The sequence below is a fragment of the Mirounga leonina genome, unplaced genomic scaffold (assembly GCF_011800145.1).
Source record: "Mirounga leonina isolate KUSES-001 unplaced genomic scaffold, KU_Mleo_1.0 Mir_54, whole genome shotgun sequence".
NCBI lineage: Eukaryota > Metazoa > Chordata > Mammalia > Carnivora > Phocidae > Mirounga > Mirounga leonina.
In genome coordinates this window covers 1618920-1637767 of record NW_023270812.1, presented here as the reverse complement: position 1 = coordinate 1637767, position 18848 = coordinate 1618920, and the positions used below count along the sequence as shown (strand labels likewise).

At 41.8% G+C, this 18848-nt stretch overlaps 1 protein-coding gene across 7 annotated transcripts in view; it reads right to left on the bottom strand.

Annotated features, from left to right (window-relative positions):
* The window catches only part of LOC118001829 (AT-rich interactive domain-containing protein 1B), a 439380-nt gene that overhangs the window by 406186 nt on the left and 14346 nt on the right, over positions 1-18848 (bottom strand). The window lies entirely within an intron of this gene.

Here is an 18848-nt window from a genome sequence, read left to right as displayed (position 1 = left end):
TCAGTCCATTCAGCATCCCGGCTCTTGATTTTGGCTCCGCTCAGGATCTCAGGGTCCTGGGATCAAGCCTCCCCCCACCCGCCGCAGGGTTCTACACTCAGCGGGGAGTCTGCTTGGGAAGACTCTCTGTCCCTTTCCCCCCGCCCCCCCCCCCCCCACTCATGATCCCCCCCCTCTCTCAAATAAATAAATCTTTAAAAAATAAATAAATCCTTTAAAAAAAAGTGACACTGCATTACTTGTATGTTTTCAAACGAAAATGCAAAGGCATCAAGCCAGCCTAAGATCCAATTTTTCTTTTCCCTTAATTTGCCTTTTCAGAAAGGATGCCCAATTCTGCAAAATCCCCTAAGTCTTGCCTTCTCCCAGCTCAGAGTAGCATTTCCCACAATCTCAAGATACCAAGAAGGCAAGGTAGACCACACAAAGCCAAGCTGTCTTCGAATGCATAAAATAACTTTCACAGTATGGGGGGGAGGAGGCTCATTTAAAACAATCCCCATTCAGTGCAATCCAATTCCAAATAAGGTCTCTTTTAAATGAATTTAAAAGAGGCCTCTTCGGGAAACTAGATGTAATTTACCTTCCTTTCAGTACACTGAATTTTGATTCCTATGTACAGCCACAGATTTCATTTAAAAAGAAGGATCACTTCATAAATTTGCTGTTATCTTGTGACCAAAGGTGTTTTGTTTGCTGGCTTGGTAAAGAGAGCTAATTGGGACATTATACCCACTCCCATAATGCAGGTTAACATAACAAATTTATGGTTAGAAAACATAAAGGCAAAGTCTCCCCAGCACAAACACCTTGGAAGGGCATAGAAGGGCAGGCCCCTCCTGGACCTCTCAGCCACATTTTACTCCCCTGCAGAATAAGAGCGATGGTCGGTCTCTAATTTTCACTTGGCTCACAGGGATGTGCTAAGTGTTGATAAGGTTAATGTCTACAAAGTGCTTTAAGTTCTGGGGAAAAAGGCTTTATGAAAGCATAATAGATGCCTAGGATCACTCCTTAAGCTACACACACGTTGTTTCGGAAAAATAGGGTTCACAAATTCAAACGTGTATCAATTTAACACCTTTCATTACAAAAGAACCAAATAAAGGGAAGGCAGAGAAATCTTATACATATGCAAAGGGGGTGAAGGCTTCACCTAAACATTTAATGCCTGCATCACCACCAATTAGGACAGGACTCCACAGTACGTCAGAAATAGTTCAGAGCAGGAATTCTCAAGTGAAAATGGGTGGATGCTAGCTATAGAAACAGGAATGGGGGCTGGGTGAGGGTGCAATTGAAAATGTATATTCAGGGTGATAAAATTTTCTATTTGGGGAAAAAGAGGAAAGTACTGTTTTTATAACATACCATGTAAAAGTAGCTTGATAAAATAACCTCACTTGTTGAGGATTTGAAGGAAAAGTCTAGCTTCTGTCTTCTCAAGGGAAGTGGGGAATAGGGACCTAGTCTTTTGGGATAATACATCTTGAAGGCTGGAAGAGGTGCAAGGAAAATTATGTTTATCAAAAGGAGGCAGGAGTTAGAAAAGGTTAAGAAACAAAGATTCAGATAAAAGAGCAAACAAGAGGCCAGATCCACTCATTCATTCAACATTGTTTAAACTGAACAACTATTAAAGTGCAAGTCACAATGAAAGATATCAGATGTATAAGACAGTTCTTGACTTTGAGCAACATACACTATAACAGAAGAAATAAGAGGTATATAAATAATACAAAATATAAATAAGCTTGTAAATGCCACAGGACAGAGAAAATAAAGTCCCATGAGTGCTCAGCCACGGGTAATAACTTCTAGTTGAAAGAAATGCAAGGATTCATGGGGAATTTATATCATTTAAGGTGGAAAATGAAAGGTGAAGAAGATATATAGAAATATCAAGACACAAATATAATAACAGCCACCATTTGATGATTGTCTGCTGTGAGCTAAGCACAGTGCTAGGTGCTTTACAAGACCAGTGCTCTAACCCCTGAGCTATGGAGCCACTAGGTGCTTTACAAATGACATAATCAAGTCTAACAAAAATCCTGCAAAGTACTTAACATTACAAGCCACTATTTTTAGTTGAAGGAAATTATCCCCTAGATTAGGTAACCTGCCCAAGGTCGCACTACAACAAAAAAAGAGATGGAATCAGGATTTTCCTAAGTCTGGCTGGTGCTCTTTGGGGAAGAGGTCTCTAACGGTCATTAGGCTCCCCTCCAAGCCACTCCAATTAATAACCCATGATATGAACAAACTGTGAACCTGAACTGTGTCCCCCCAAAATTCATACGTTGAAGCCCTAACCGCCAATGTGACTGTATTTGGAAATAGGGCCCATAAGCAGGTAATAAAGCTTAAATGAGGTCATAAGGGCAGGCCCACATCTGACAGGACTGTTGTCCTTATAATAAGATGAGAGACCAGGGCATCCTCTCCCCCTCCCTCCCCATGCACACACAAAGAAGTCACGTGAGCACACAGCAAGGTGTGCAAGACAAGGGAAGAGACCTCAGAATGAAACCTACCTTGCTGGAACCTTGATCTCAGAAATCAGAACTCCAGAACTGTGAGACACACATTTCTGCTGTTTAAGCCACCCAGTTTACAGTATTTTATTATGACATCCGGAGCAGACTAAGACACACCACTTCTATTTTTACTGATTTGTAACATACAACCTGAATTCTAAGACAGTTCCCTGGATTCCTGCCTCCTGATACCCACACCTTTATGCAACCCCCTCCTGAGTATGGGCAAGACCTGTGACTTGCACCTAACCCAGAGAATATAGCAAAGATGAGGGGATTTTGCAAATGCAACTGAAGTCCCTAATCAGTTGACTTTGAGTTAATGAAAACCCGAGAATATCCCAGATGGGCCTGACATAATCATGTGGGCCCTTTAAAAGAAAGTCTAGTCTTTCCAGAAGTTAGAGACACTCTCTCTCTGTTGGTGGCACTGAAGAAGCATGTGCCTATGAAGCTACAGCCACAAGGAAATTAATTCTGCCAACAGTCTGAGGGCACCTTCCCTAGTCTAGCCTGCAGCTGAGAATGCAGCCTGCTGACTTTAATCACAGCCTACTGACACCCTGAACAGAATGTGTCCAGCAGGTCACATGTGGACTCCTGACCCACGGAAACTCTTGAGATAATGAATGTGTGTTGTTTTACGCCATTCAAGTTGTTATGCAGCAAATACAACCAAAAACTAATCCACAACTTAGTAAAAATTAAGACTTTCCACATAGCTCCTCTTTACTCCCACATGCAAGCAGACTGCTGCTCAGAACCTCCTCCCACGCAGGACCTGCTACTGCTCAAAATATTGGCTCTGATATTTTCCCTGAGAGGACCGTCCCAGAAATTATTGGGAGCTCTTTACTTTTCCTATCTCTGGACAAACTCCTACTTACCCTTCTAGGATCACCTTCCCTATCAAGTTTGTCTTGAAATCCCCAGGCAGGCAGAATAAAACCCCTCTTCTCTGTGATCTCAGAGACCTTTGAGGAAACCTCCATTATAATATTTAGAAGGCCTGGTTGCAATTTTATTTACCTGTCTCCTCAATGGCAGAGGCCAAGTTAAACAGAAAGACAGTTTACAAAGATAAAGGAAAACACCCTTCGCATCATAAGAGACACTAAGAACAGGAACAGGAGTCCAATTCTTAGTTCACCAGCCAGAGGACCAGAGATGAGAGAGGTTAACCTCTCCAGGCCTTGAGTTCCTCATCTATAAAACAGAATAGTTTGAGAGCAGGCACTCATTTTCTATACCCAGAACCTAGCACGATATATGCATGTGCACTGAATAAATATGACAATTAAAATATGCTTGAAAGGCCAACTTGTCTAACTCAAAAAAAAAAAAAAGAGAGAGAGAGAGAGAGATAAAGTACTAGCAATGATACCAATATAAGAAAATGTGTACAAAACGGTGAACTGAAAATTAGTGATTAAAACTAATGGCAACTATTTAACAGTACATGCATATATGCTGACGAGGGATAAAAGTGATTTAAAATAAAAATTGTTTATTTCTCATTGCCTACACCTCATATGTAAAAGGTAGGCAGAGGTCTGTGAGACAGGGTCTGGGTGACCTACCGGTCTTGCCCTCACTCCTGAACCCCAATTCCTCGGCTCTCAGCCATACACGGCTCCCAGATGCTTGCTGAAATCCTCAAGTTCAAGGCTGCATCTCTTTGCCCTTTTCATGCTACCTGACCACACGCCCATCGCCAAACAGCTGGCCTTGCCCAGCAAGCTGAACGTCATCTGAGAGACCATGCCACACCTGTAGCCAGCGCCACTGGCTGGCTGGCTTCAGGCCAACTGGTGTGAGAAGGCCGTTTTTTAATCATTTGTGAATGAACCAATAAAACTTAAGGGACAAAGGAGTTTCCCTCCCTGTTTTTTTTTTTAGCAAGAAAGGCAAATTTGTTAATGCTCTTGACAATGGTGGTACAGAAGCCTCCAATTTGTTCACACTTATCTAAAAGCTCCATCTAACCTAGTAATTCTGTATAATGCAATTGATTCGCTAGTATCATTTTACAATTCTGATTAGGTTTCTCTAAAATCCTGTTTATTAAATTGCTTCCTTTAAGCATGCATAGTTACTAATTTGTTTCCAACTAAATCAGGTATCCTATGAAAAGATTATACTGCAACAGTGCAAGAGTACTCCAGGGATTATGTTTCATCTAGATTTCAAAATTAAAACTGTAAAGTTTCTTTTTAAAAAGAAAGGCAGCTGAATTTATACACAGTTTTCTGGATCAGTAAAATGTCAATACCCCACTATAACATCCTGAGTACAAACAACTGCATCCTTCACAATGCATATAAAGCAAAGAGCAAAAGACTCACTGTGGGTCTCGTGCTGATTTCTTTACATCAGGAGGTCATAGCATGACACTGTTCAGCAGTCCAGAGCCAAAACACACTGAGCCTTTATGGGCCAGCTTGATGCACAGAATAATCAATGTAAAAGGAAGCCAAAAATAAGATGGCTAATGCTTTATTAGATTAGGTTTTTGGTGTTTTACAGCAAATCAATTGAATAAATCAGACACAATTAATAAAAATCTCTAAAAAGCAGTATTTCAGAGATTTGTTCAGCCATGTGATTTTGATTAACTTTAGTCACAGAGATAAAAACAAACTCCTATGTACAACTTCAAGATATTTCTCCCCAAAGTCCAATGAAACAAAAATCCTTAACACTGTTTTTAATCAAAAATTTTAGTGTCTCTAAATGTTGTTTTTGTTTTTTAAATTTCTTTCCTTTCATCAAGCAAAAACAAGAGCAGAAGAGAGCAGGATAATCATTTATATTTTAAAACCAGATCGGCAAATTCTTTATTCGAATAATGAATAAATCCTTCTTAAGAAACAATATAGATGTTTTTATTTTCAATTTTCATATCTGCATAGAAATCAGAAAAAGTTCTTTAACTGTGAAGACTCCGTGTGCTTAAAACATTTTTTAAAAATTTTCAGCTGAACTGAGGAACGCCTGGGTGGCTCAGTCAGTTAAGCATCCGACTCTTGATCTCAGCTCATGTCTTCATCTCAGGGTTGTGAGTTCAAGCCCCGTGTTGGGCTCCACACTCAGCGTGGACCCTAATTAAAAAAATTTTGTTTTCAGCTGCACTGAAAAGAACACAGGCATGAAAGAGAATGAAAAGGAAAAAGGTATAACTCCACGAAAATCTGTGGCATGGGGCCTATAAGAGAACTACAGGGACTGACAAGCACCAGGGCCCTTCTGGTTCACGGTCAGTTTTGGCAAGAGCCCATATTCACAAGGCTACCACACAAGAGATTGTCAAAAGCATGATGAAGGTCCCTTTTTTTTTTCAAGAGATTTTAATTACAAAGTTATAGCCCCATCTAACTAGGTTATCTATTTAGTACTAAACCTAAAAAAGGAGAACTTTGAAATATTTCCAGATCTACATTATACCACAGTAGGTTCTCCTTTCTGTTCTCATTTCTTACTTCTGAAGCTAACTAGACACAATGAAAATAACTTAAGGAAAAAAATCCAGCTAATGCCTTCCAAATAGGAAATGCCCTCATCTTCTCTCAATTACTTTTTGAAATTTCAATTACTGAATTCAATTACTTTGAAATGTCTCCCCCTGCTTCAGCTTTGGGATACAATAGGGTTAAAGCATCAAAGGTAACACATCTTGTAGCCTTTTTATAACACACTCCTGTAAGAAACTCTGTTATGAACAGCACACAAGTAAACAGTGACACAGCCTGGGATTGCATCTGAGGATGTCACAAAAAAAGGCGATGCAGGGCTCATGCCTAAAGACCCTGTCATGATCCCTCCAGGCAAATCCTCTTGGCCAACAGCCTCACAAGACAATGACATTCCAAAATGATTCAGCAGTCCACAGTAAAAATGACAATGTGAGGGTTTTTCACAATTGTTCACTGACTGCTTAGACAATAATAAGAGAACCTCTCTGCCACCATACACACAAAATTACCCCAAGTTAAAAAGCAGAACCAGGGGCGCCTGGGTGGCTCAGTTGGTTAAGCGACTGCCTTCGGCTCAGGTCATGATCCTGGAGTCCCGGGATCGAGTCCCGCATCGGGCTCCCTGCTCGGCAGGGAGTCTGCTTCTCCCTCTGACCCTCCCCCCTCTCATGTGCTCGCTTTCATTCTCTCTCAGATAAATAAATAAAATCTTAAAAAAAAAAAAAAAAAAAAAGCAGAACCAATGGGATGTGTCCAAAGGAGGCTTCGGGGGGGAGGAAAAAAAACAGTTGAATGTATATAATATGATCTTACACATGGATTATTTATGTTTATATAACTGTATGCGTTCATATGCAGTATTTTTAAAGAAAAAGTAGGCTAGAAAAAATACATTTCTGATAAGTGGAAGTGGTGAAAGGAATTTAAATATTCAACATAAATGTTTTTGCCAGTGTTTGAATTTTTTTATATAAGAACATATTCGTGCTCTGCACTTCTGTAAAAAAAAAATTTTTTTTTCAGAATAAACTAAAAACCTTTGGCGGGGAAATTAAGGAAATGAGAGAATACCTAGAACATGAAAAAACACAATTAAATCATAGCCAGTAAAAATCCCAACAAAAAAGACTACTATACCGAGAATCAAGAAGCCTCCTTTAATATGTGCAAGCTCTTGCTAATGGGACTGCCAACCTTGGGCGATCCATTTACTCCCTGGAGACCCCAGTCTCATCTGAAAGGCCAAAATCCTCCAGCTCCGTGCAGAGCCAAGATCCCAGAGAATACAGAGTTGTGTAAATAAAGATGGCTAACTGGGCGGGGGGTAAGGGTGAAAGATATGGATGGAACCTGAAACGGAGAAGTATGTCCTGCCCCAATAAAGATCTAAACTGGAGGGAGGCAAACTATGGCCTGCAGGCCAAATCTGGTCCACTACCTGTTTCTGGAGGACCAGTCTGCTAAGAAAGCTTTTTACATTTTTAAATAGTTGGGGGTGGGGGGGAATCAAAAGAAGAAGAGTATTTCACAACATATACAATTATATGAAATTCAAACATCGGCATCCACAGTGTTAGGGGCACACACAGCCTGCCCATCTTTCACATACTGCTCATGGCTTCTTGTGTCACACCAGCAGAGTTCAGAGGTTGAAACTAAGACAATGCCCATAAAGCCTACAATACTGACTCTGTGGCCCTTTAGAGGAAAAGTTTGCCAACCCCTGACCTAAATGCTTAAATTAACATGTCTATAGGTTGATGCATCTCTGTAACATACCAGAAAGAGCTCAGATTTGGGGCGCCTGGGTGGCTCAGTCAGTTAAGTGTCTGCCTTCGGCTCAGGTCAAGATCCCAGGGTCCTGGGGTGAGTCAGGCTCCTTGCTCAGCGGGGAGCCTGCTTCTCCCTCTGTCTGCCGCTCCCCCTGCTTGTGCGCGCACGCCCTCTCGCTCTCTGACAAATAAATAAATAAAATCTTAAAAAAAAAAAAAGCTCAGATTTGGGGTACCCAACCTGGCTTGACTCCAAGCTGTGCCCTTAACAAGTAACTGTGCTTCAGCTTCTGCATATACAAAACAGGGATATTAACCAAATCTCACAAGATTGAGAGAACTAGGTAAGAAAAGCACTTAAATGATCTGCAAAATTACTTTTACTAAGTGATATCAAACAACCCACATTTGAACTTTGTTTGAAATTGTGATGCAAAAAAGCCTGTGAAATGTATTTTGATGTAAAACGTGTCTTTAGAAGAACGAATAGAGAACAAGGACACCTCCAAGCCAGCTCTGATGAAATTATGAAAGCCATAGACAGAACCTGTTTTTCAACTGAGTGACACATTAAGGCACAGTGTCCCAACTTCAGAAACTAAAAGCAGTTTTTGAAAACCATATGCCATTTTTTTTAAGGCTTTAAAGGTTTGTTAGCTGCACTGTACATGAGTTTAACATTTATTGAGGACCCAGGCAGTATATTCTCCTGACAGTTCATTTAATCCCCATATTACTGGTAGGAATAGAAACAACAAGGTTTACGGTTAAGATATTGGGCCCCAGCATTGAACCTAATTCAATGAACGTGATAGAAGCAAAGTGACCATAATATAAATTAGAAATGAGCTTTCTAACTGGAAAACAATCACATCACAAGGTTTCAAAGTTTGTATGTAACTCTTCCTATTTTTTTTTCTTCCGTCCACATGTGGAGAAGAAAGAAAATAAAAGGAAACGTGGCCTTTGAATGAAAAATTTTTCCCAGTAGCAGCTCTAACAGCAGAGAGTATTCCTATAGGCAAACTGATACCTGCCCCTGAATGAAGTGTAAACCTGCTTCCTCAGTAATGGCAATGGTAAGAACAGCAGTCAATACTCAGAAAACACTCTCCATATGCTTACATAGACTGTCTCATTTACGCCGCGAAACAACCCGGCACTTGGGTACTTTCTCGCCATTTCAGAAACAGTAAGTGGCAGAGCTGGGTATTCAAACTGAATACCTTACTCACTGGATTATTCTGTCTAGTCCTTCTCTCACTTAGCAGGCTGCCCAGCAAGAGCCAGGTAAATTAAGTGTGTATGCTAAATCTGCCTTAAAATTCAAATCCAAGGAGCCACGACTATGCTGCAGAATAAGCATCTACCTAAGAGGAACCAGACTCCAGGGTAAGCTGCAGGAGGTTTGTTCCAGCCTGAGTAATATAAGCAAACAAATACATACTTGTAATAAGCAATTATTAGTTAAACAGTCAAAGGTCAGTGAGTAAAGTACAGAACTTTAGCAAGATGTTTGCATTCGTTAAACTCCTGCTCTAATTACACGTCTCTTTACAAATACTGGCAATTAGTAAGTAATACTACCTAATCTTTAAAACTTAGTTTTAGGAAGAGAAAAAAACGGGGACATGAAGAGATCAAAAGGGTCAGATTTTTAAAACACACTGGCAAAAGGTAACCACAGACACATAAGAAAAATTCTATATGAATGCCCACTCAGGCAGGATATGGAATTTGAAGCTTATAAACTGATACACTCAATGTGAGCAGCTGAGGAGGGACAGAAAGAACTGGATCAAGAAAAGGAAGAGGAATAAAAAGAAAAAGACAAAATGAAAGCAAGAAAAAGTACACCATGAAAACAAAAGGAGAATTCACTTGAAGGGGATGGGGGGGGGGGAGGAATCATAAATAACCGCAAAACAAAAGCAAAGGTAAGTCTAGGTAAGTATGAGACAGATATGCACACAGAGGGATGAAGATAACAGAAGACAGATAGAAGGTAGCTCAAAGATAAGAGCAAATCGAAAGGAAGGGGAAGGAAAATATTCTGGTTCCCTCTTAAAAAGGCAAGTAGCATCTACGACAATCTTTGCAAGACCCATTTACGCCTCTGTATATGAAAACTCACAGGAAATATACATGCATTTCTATTACATAAATTTATAAATGTAGACTGCATTCCATAAATAAAATGCTGGCTCTTCAATCTTCATTGAAAGGCTTAAATAAATGCATAAAAATCACACACACACACACACACACACACACCCTCAATCATCTCTACATCCTGGAGTCAGTCTAATAAAAAACATGGTTGCTTGGAAACTGTATAATCAATTTATTCTACTCCCTATATATACCTATTACTATAGTGGTTAAGTAAAAAAAGGGATGAAAAAACGGTCATAGTCACACATACACCCATTAAAAGTAACAAGGAGATGGAAAGATGCAAAAGACCAGCTGTAATAGTGTGATAGGATGCTGCTTGTCTGTTTTCTGCCTGTAGTTACAGCAAATATGTATACACATACATAAATACAACACAAAACATATACTCGTAAACATATATACACATATTCATCCACCCCTTTGCTTGTAAGATGCTAAAAATAGTTACAAATATAAAAAATAACTTATACTTAGCCCCAGAAAAACAAGGCCAATGCATAATCTTTCTCTTTATTTATTTACTACTTCTCCCCTCACACTCTCTATGGAACATCTATTTTGGCCATCCTATGATCTATGTTTGAAATTAAAAGCCCCAGTGGGCTGGGAGAGCTTTAACCTTCTATTTGCTATATCTTAATAAATTCTAAAACCCTATAAAAGAAACCTCAAAATGAAAGTGAAGGAAGGAGTAGCCAAAAAATGTAAAGTACCACCTATTAAAACTCTAGTCGGTCCCTGAATTAACATTTGCTATTTTAAGAAGTAAAAAGTCCATGATTTAAACACTTCATTATCTTTCAGTTCAAGCATTATTATCCTAACAACTAAATCCTAAAATCGTAAATCCTAAAAAGGGTATTATTCGGAGTAGAACGATGCACAGCAAATGAATAGAGGAGTATATGGGCATAAAGAAGCAGTGACATACTTTACACATAATCAAGCTTCCAGAAACACTAAAAATTTATTTTTGCTTCATCTAATGATGATGTGCAGGAAAATGTTTGCAAACAGGAAGTTTATTTCTCCTAATCCATTGCCTATAGTACTTCTTAATTATTCCTCACAGCAACACTATAATCTAACACTTTCAGAAGGGCTGCGATTTTTCTGACATAGATTTAGGTCCTCTCGCGAAGACAAGCTGTGAAAAATCGGGCAGGGGAAAAGGAGAAAGGTGCCGTTTACACATTTATCTGCTCGGCTCACACCTCTGGTAGAACATCACCAGCCCGTTAAACATTCCGTGCTGCAATAACTTTGTCTCCATCCTTTTGACAATTTGTTTCACGCCTCATTTGCTATGAAGAGTTAAAACATTTTAGTCAACCCTGAGAAAGCAATTCGATTTTTTTCCACAGCAAAATGCATAACCTATTCCAACTACCAAACCACTGGTTAAAGTTCAAACTGTGACACAGACAGAAATCAAGTACTTTCCTTCAGACATTTCAGAAGGAAAACAAAAAACAAAAAACAAAAACCCTAACCAATCTTACATTTATTTTCAGTGGATATAAAACAAAATCAAGTAAAACAGCCTTCCCCACGCTCGGTTCCAAAGAGTAGCAGCCTCTTCTCTCCTCCTAAAAATAGTGGACAACATAGATGCCCTCTCCGTTCCTACAATCCTCAGATGACGTGTAGAAAAGCCTGGACAAAACAGTCCGAAACAGAGAAAGAAATTCTTTCTTGTAATATTGTTTTATTGGGGTTTTTTCCCATCAATTTTTAATTTTGGATCATCACAACACATTTGGACTGTTGATAACAAAGAATATTTTCAAAATTGAGATTCAATCCTATTTATGGCCATCCAAAATTCAAGGAGCTCACATTTTGCACTAAGAGTGGTGCGCAGTAATCAATGTTTAAAGCATTTTCAAAATTACAAGATGCATCCGGCGTCTCCAGAGAGCACTGTCCAGTAATACTTTCTGCAGCAATGGGAACGTTCTATTCTGTGCTGCACATGTGCTCTTAAGCACTTAAAATGTGGCTAGCACACTGCACAACTGCGTTTTTAATTTTACGTAATTGTAATTATTTTTAACTTAAATAGCCACATGTGGCTGCTGGCTACCATACTGGACAGAGCAGCTCTACTAGGTAACTTAATACTACGAAAGTCTTCTGCTGGAAAAACATCCTTCGGTCACATTATGTATCAGGACGCGGAGTTTTCTCTTCAGGAAGGTGGAATAGTATTAAAAAGTAAACCAAGTATAAAGATCCCCTTCACACTCTCATCAAAAAAGAAATGCACCTTAGTTCAAAACTGCTTCCTAACTGGCAGAGCAGAAGGGGCCGAAGGGACACGTCTAATAAAGGCGTGGGTCCTGAAGAAAGGGAGTCCAGGGGCGCACCGTAGGGCCCCCTCTCCTAGGACAGACAGAAGAAGGAAAGGACTCTCCTCTAGCTCACCTGCTGCCCGCACGGGGGCGGGGGGAGGGGGAACCACCTACTGTGTGGCTTCTTGGAAGATTCTATCTTCCATGTGTAAGCAAATAATATCCCATCGATGGGAAAGGGATATTTTTCTTCACCAACGTGTCCAATATCCTCATAGAATATCAAATGATGTGAATGTAAGTAAGAAAGCAAGAAAAAAAACTGCTATTCTAGTGACAGCTTCCACAATAGAAAGGTAGCCCACTCACCTAACTCTGCTCGCACCGGGCACTGCTGAGAACAAACACATCGGGAGTCAGAATGCCTGAGCGCACGCTGGGTGCACGCTGGGCCCACGCCACGTCCTAGACATGCTCCTGAGGCTTATCCGGACTAGGCCTCGTTGACTCGTCTGTAAAATGGGTACAATAACAATACCTCTTTCATAGGTTATGCCAAGTGGTTCTTAGCACTGCTTGACACCAAGTAACTGTTCAGGAAAGTGTTTTATATTACTAATTACTCAAAACTTAACATTTCAGTACAACGGAAAAACAAGCCATTTCCTTTCGAGGTTCCAGGTACTGTGAGGGAAAGGGGATGGGTAGCAAGTTGTAATTTAAAGAATGGCTTCACTACAAACACACAGTGGAAATTCCATACATGCCTAGCAAGTTTAACACCTAAGAATAACTTATACACACAGAGCAAACGGTTTCAGAACTTTTAGTGGCTAATCCTGAATGCCAGCTCCCAAGCACAAGTTTTCAGAGACCGTAACGGGCAGATGTCTAACAACAGCTTTTACTCCTGCTGACCACTGCCCTAGCCTAAGGTTACTGGCACAGACGTGGAAATGTTTGTAAGTAATCTTTATAAAAATGTTCTTTCTTCCCCTCAGCCTACAAATTCAGTGTATATCCTCCACCCTTAACAAAGACCAACGGCAGCAGGCTGCGGAGTTAATGTGACTCAGATTTACTCGTGGGGCCATCACTTGTTGGCCTTGCTCAAAACACATGTGCCCCCTCCGGTCACATACGAATGCTGCAAGGACTAAATTAGGGACCTCATATAACACGGGTGGCCCCTCAACGGTCATACACTGAGTCCCACCATGTGCCAGAGACTGCATCAGACACTGGGGACACAAGAGAAAGGACCCCTCGGGTCCCTACCCAGGCAGAGCCCAGTCCAACAGGAGAGGGAGAGGGCAACTGGCCTTCAGGGAGCACGCAGCCCAGTGCCTGGGCACAAAGAAGACAACACAGCAAACCAAATTCTCTAGCCCTCTCCCAGTTAAATAAAATTTAAAAACAAAGAAAAAGAAACCCCACTCCTCTTCCTACCATCTGAAAGCCTCCTTCTCACTTCCTAGTCACCCTACAGCCTGCTGCAGCAGCTTGCCTCCCTCCTGACTGTTCTTCCGAAGGTCATCGATGAGCACAGAGGACAAGACCTCAGCGCCCACTCTTATCTGAACACTCCTCAGAGCCTACCACAGCTGTGCATGTCTCCCCTCCAGAATCCTCTGTCCCCCGTGGTTTCTGTCGAACTCTCCGCATGCTTTCCATCTCCTTTTCTGGCTCTTTGGCTGGCTCCCTTTCCACTCTTTCAATGTTAGTGCTCCCTAAAACCCCTCAGCACCCCTCTCTTCCCCATACACATGCTCCCATGGGCAATCTCATAAACTCCATTCTCAACCAGCACCTCATGCGTAGAACCCATATTCATATACTGGGCCCAAATCACCCTCCAGTACTTTCTATCTGCCTATGAGCATCTCCAGTTAGCTCTCTGGAACACATCTCAAACCCAACATGTCCAGAACCAGTCTGTCACTAAATACACAGGATAATTCAAAAGTAAGTGAGCACCTTCAAAGAGTTACAATACCATCTGATTTCTCCCTGTGGAGTCAGATCGAGAGCTTTATGTTTGCACCACTTCCTCCTCTCAGCTTGGAGGAAATGAAGGCAGCGTTGGGGCTGCCATTTGCCATTTCAACCACTGACAGTAAAAATGCTACGTTTCATCGCTGTCCTCTGACACCAGAGGTGCATGCTGAGCATTTCTGAGACTACAGAAATAACCATGATAGTTCCTTTATAAAGCGATTTTTATTACATTTTCACATATGGCCTCATTAGTAAATAACCAATTTTGGAAAGTGTTCCAATTCTTTTGAATTCCCCTGTGCCGCTATTCATCCCGACTATAAAGTGTGTCACCCCCACGTGGACAGGTGGTTCTGCCATCTCTGGGATTAAATTTCACTGGAAGGTAAGCCTTATGAAAGCAGGGCCTGCGTTTTATTCATGGCTGTGTCCCCAGCACCTAGAACACTAACTTTCACCCAGCAGGTAACCAGATCAGCATCTGACTAGATATGAATACCTATTTGTTGAATGAGTCAAGGATGAAGTAGCACAGTATATGCCCATCGACTTCAAAGCCTGCCACCGACCCTCAACCCTGGTTTTCCATTCTTCTTTCCCAAGGTTTCTTGGGGTATGGGATGTATCCCTCAAATGTCCCCATATTACTATCCTCGGTGTTTCTCCTACCAGATTGGGATCCGAGGCTCTCAAAGACAGCGAGGCCTGGAAGGCGTGGCCTGCTTCTCACCTGACTCCCTCAGAAGGTCACCAGCGACAAAGCCAGCACAGCTGGTTCCCTCCCTGTGGTTGGCAGAACTTGCCGCATCTCATCCGTCTGCTTCTCCGTGGCCCCACTTCTCACCTGCTGCCCACAGCTGCTCAACTAACTCCTCCACTTTGTACTGATACTATGGCAAAAAAGGGAGTTACCATGGAGAACCACGTAACTCTCCCCTATGCCTGGGAAGGAAGGGAACGGCTTTCTTCTTCTCTGACAGGCTTGAGTTCCTGAGCGCCCTGAGTTACCTTCTGAAGGCTCTCTCAGCTGTTTCAGGATGTTATGCTGGTGCTACTGGAAACCGTGCACTGGATGAATGATACATTACTACAGAAACTTTCTGGAAGTACTAACACAGCTGTTAGCTTTCTAGGCAAAAAACAGATACCTTATACCATAGGGCATGAGATTAATATGTGACTGATAAGACACCGGAGATGCTCATTCCCTTCATAAGCTTGAAGAACCAAACAAAATTAAAGATCCAGTCTTAGAGAAAAGGACATGCTGGCGACAAACAGCTACAGCCTAAAACACAGGTTACCGGTTTGTATGGGTTTTTTTCTTCCAATGGGTTCTTAAAAACAGACTGTTAATTCGTTTGCTTGAGATGGCTCAGATGTAGTCGGCATTAACTTCAGAAACTATAAATCCCCGATTACTCCAGGAGTGATACATTACTCTAAATAATGAAAGAAAATCAAGTATTATTAGAAAATAGGAAACACAAGACAGGAAAGCCTTCGTTTCATTCTAAGCTAAAAATAGCATTCTGGAGGTAGGTCATTCAGAAATATTCTCAACCTCAAACTTGGGAGCAGTCAGGAGGTGAGAAAAACACAAGCTGCAAACCCAGGAAACAGACGTGAACAGAGCCAGTACTGGGGCCCCTCCCACTGCTCACACCCTTCTGCAGGAAGGGCTAAGTGGAATGGAACTTACACCGTGTGTCTATGACAAGCTTATGGGCCAAACTAATTTTCTCTAAAGCCATGAGATGTGTGGTTTTATGGACAAGTTTCAGAAGAGAGGAACAGCTGGGAACACACAAGGGAAATCTCCCAGCACCATACCTTCCTATTAGTCAGAATTAGGAAGAGAAAGACTAAAAGGGTCTCAGGACACATCCCAACATTCTGTGGCCTGGCCAGCCTAGAAGTTCGCCACTAAGTAAGTCACAAAGGAAACAAGGATTGGACAGGGTCCACTGATCAAGTGCTTTTTCAATACCCTCCCAATATCACTGACTCTGGTTCCAGAATGGCCATGGGGCAACAGCAAAGACAGAAATACTCCTGACTGCATGTCATGAGATGACCTCACCAAAGAACTGGGAGGATTTTCCTGCCTTATATTTGTTCTCGTCACTATGCGTTAGCGTCTCGATTATTTTAAGATCTGCCAATTTGGTGGGGGGGGGGGGGGGTCCATCTTACCACTTTCACCACGACAGCAGTTCACTCTGGACACATGACAAACATTAAATCTGTTGGTTTTTCACTCTAGAATTCTCGCTGCCGGCTGCCTGTGTCCTCCCTTCTCTCCAATATTCTGGTCCCCAACTGTCACCTGTCCTCCCTTCCATATCCATTCTCTCTTCATACGTTCTTGGATTTAAGATTTCTGGGCTCAAAACATGCGTAACTCAGGACCCTGAGACGCTGCCCAGTCCATTCATCCATTCTCCCATCCAAACTATTTATTAAGCAGGTATTACGTAACAGACACTGTTCTAGATGCTGGTCCATCACCTCCTCAATCCCAGAAACTTTAGTCACAGCCACGTGTGAATAAGCTCAGAACAGAACCTATGCTCCTCCTCAAACAGCAACAGACTATTTCATAGCCTCCCTTGATAGCTCCAAGCAATGACCCAGACCTTGGGACAGAGCTTCCTCTGACAGGCGGATGTAAATTAATGCTCAGTGACGCCACCAGTAAAATGGTCAATAGCCACCTCCATGCCATTGAAGCACAGACTCTTTCCTCTTTGTCTGTTCTGACCACGGAGCCAAAATACAGTAAAAGCTCGATTAGAAATACGTAATTCTACGTGTCTTAACACCAAAAAAGTCTGTTTAAGTTGTACCACTAAATAAATCAATAACCTCTGTGGGAAGAGAAAGGTGGGCATCCGGGCATCCCACAGCCTCGGGATACCGGAATCACGGGGTGGGGGGGTGCGCAGGGAGGACTTGAAGGCCCTGTCTGCCTCCCTGGGCGATTCGGATGCACAACCAGTTTGAGAACTACTCCTTTAGAGGAGACAATACAGGCTTTCGCACCAGACATACCTGGATAGTGAACAAACTTAATTTTACCAGTTTACTTGTCCATAAAATTGGGAGACTGCCTTGCAAGACTGTTGAAAGACTGCAATTAATACGTGCAGTGTGCTTAGCACACAGGTAAGTATTCAATAATAGGAACTATTATTACTATTATTGCTTTTATTAGATCACTATTACTCGGGGCGCTAAAACTCTGTTCTTTATTTGGGAGGCCAAGAATGGAAAGCAGTGTGTTTGTAATATTTTTACCAATAACACCTGACTAGAAGGAGAGACTAATTTCCTGTGTACCCATATAACACTCTTAACACAGGCCACCGTTTAGGGGCACCTGGGTGGCTCAGTCGATTAAGCATCTGCCCTCGGCTCAGGGCATGATCCCAGGGTCCTCGGATTGAGCCCCGCATCAGGCTCCTTGCTCAGTGGGGAGCCCACTTCTCCCTCTCCCTCTGCTGCTCCCCCTGCTTGTGTTTGTGCTCTCTGTCAAACAAATAAATAAAATCTTTAAAAAAAAAAAAATACAGGCCACCGTTTAAAAAGAAACAAGAAAAATCCCTCGAGGCTTGGCTGCTGACTCACTACCCTTTTTTCTGCCTCATCTGTACCCAGCTGCATGCTGTCCCGGGAGGGCCACTCCACACCTTTCCACCCGGACGTGAATCACATGCCTGCCTTGCTCCTTTTCCTACTCTGTCTTCTCAGCTGCAGGCCCCTCCTCACCTGAGCCCTGCACTCATCTCACTGGGAGGACGGACTTGCTGCTCCATCTTCCCAACTGCACGTAAACAAGCTGGTAAGACCTGAGTCCTACCATCTATGGACCATCACTCCTCGTGTCTGCCATGTTAACAGAAATCCATGAAAGGCCCCACATTCTGCATGATCATAACCAGATACTTTTCCCAATTTTTTTATTAGTCCTCATATGGAAAGAAACAAGTCTTCCTCGAGTCAAGGGATAACTCTGTATTCCTCTTAGTCTACTGTATTCATTAAGCACATTCCCCACACAGACATCCTCTTTTGCACCCCATAGAAGAGGCTGGATATCAACAACGCCTCCCACAGAGCCTGTAACGGATGCTCTGACCCATAATATTTCACAAGCCCTAATGTACACAGGAAAGGCTCGGCTCTGAAAGCCACACAAAAGCACTCATAAATTTCAGGCGGCCCTAATCATGCCCTCCTTTTGCGAAGAAACCAGTTGGAGTACCACTTCAGACCCATTATTCTTATAATGAGAACTTTCCTTCTCAACACTCTGTCATATCAACCTAATCAAGTGTCATGACTATTATTTACACTGAATTTTACTTTAATTTCAAGTATGTTTACCAACAAAGCAAAGGTGAACATTCTTTAAAACTAGCTGTATAATAAAAACAGAAAAATTCATTTTTGTTCATTAATTATTTTTATTAATCATTACAAAACTCAGAACTCTCACATGAGTAAAACTCTGTGTATCAATTCACTTCAAAATTTTAGAGTGTAAAGACAAAGAAACTTGCTGATTCTTCTAGATACACGTGATACATT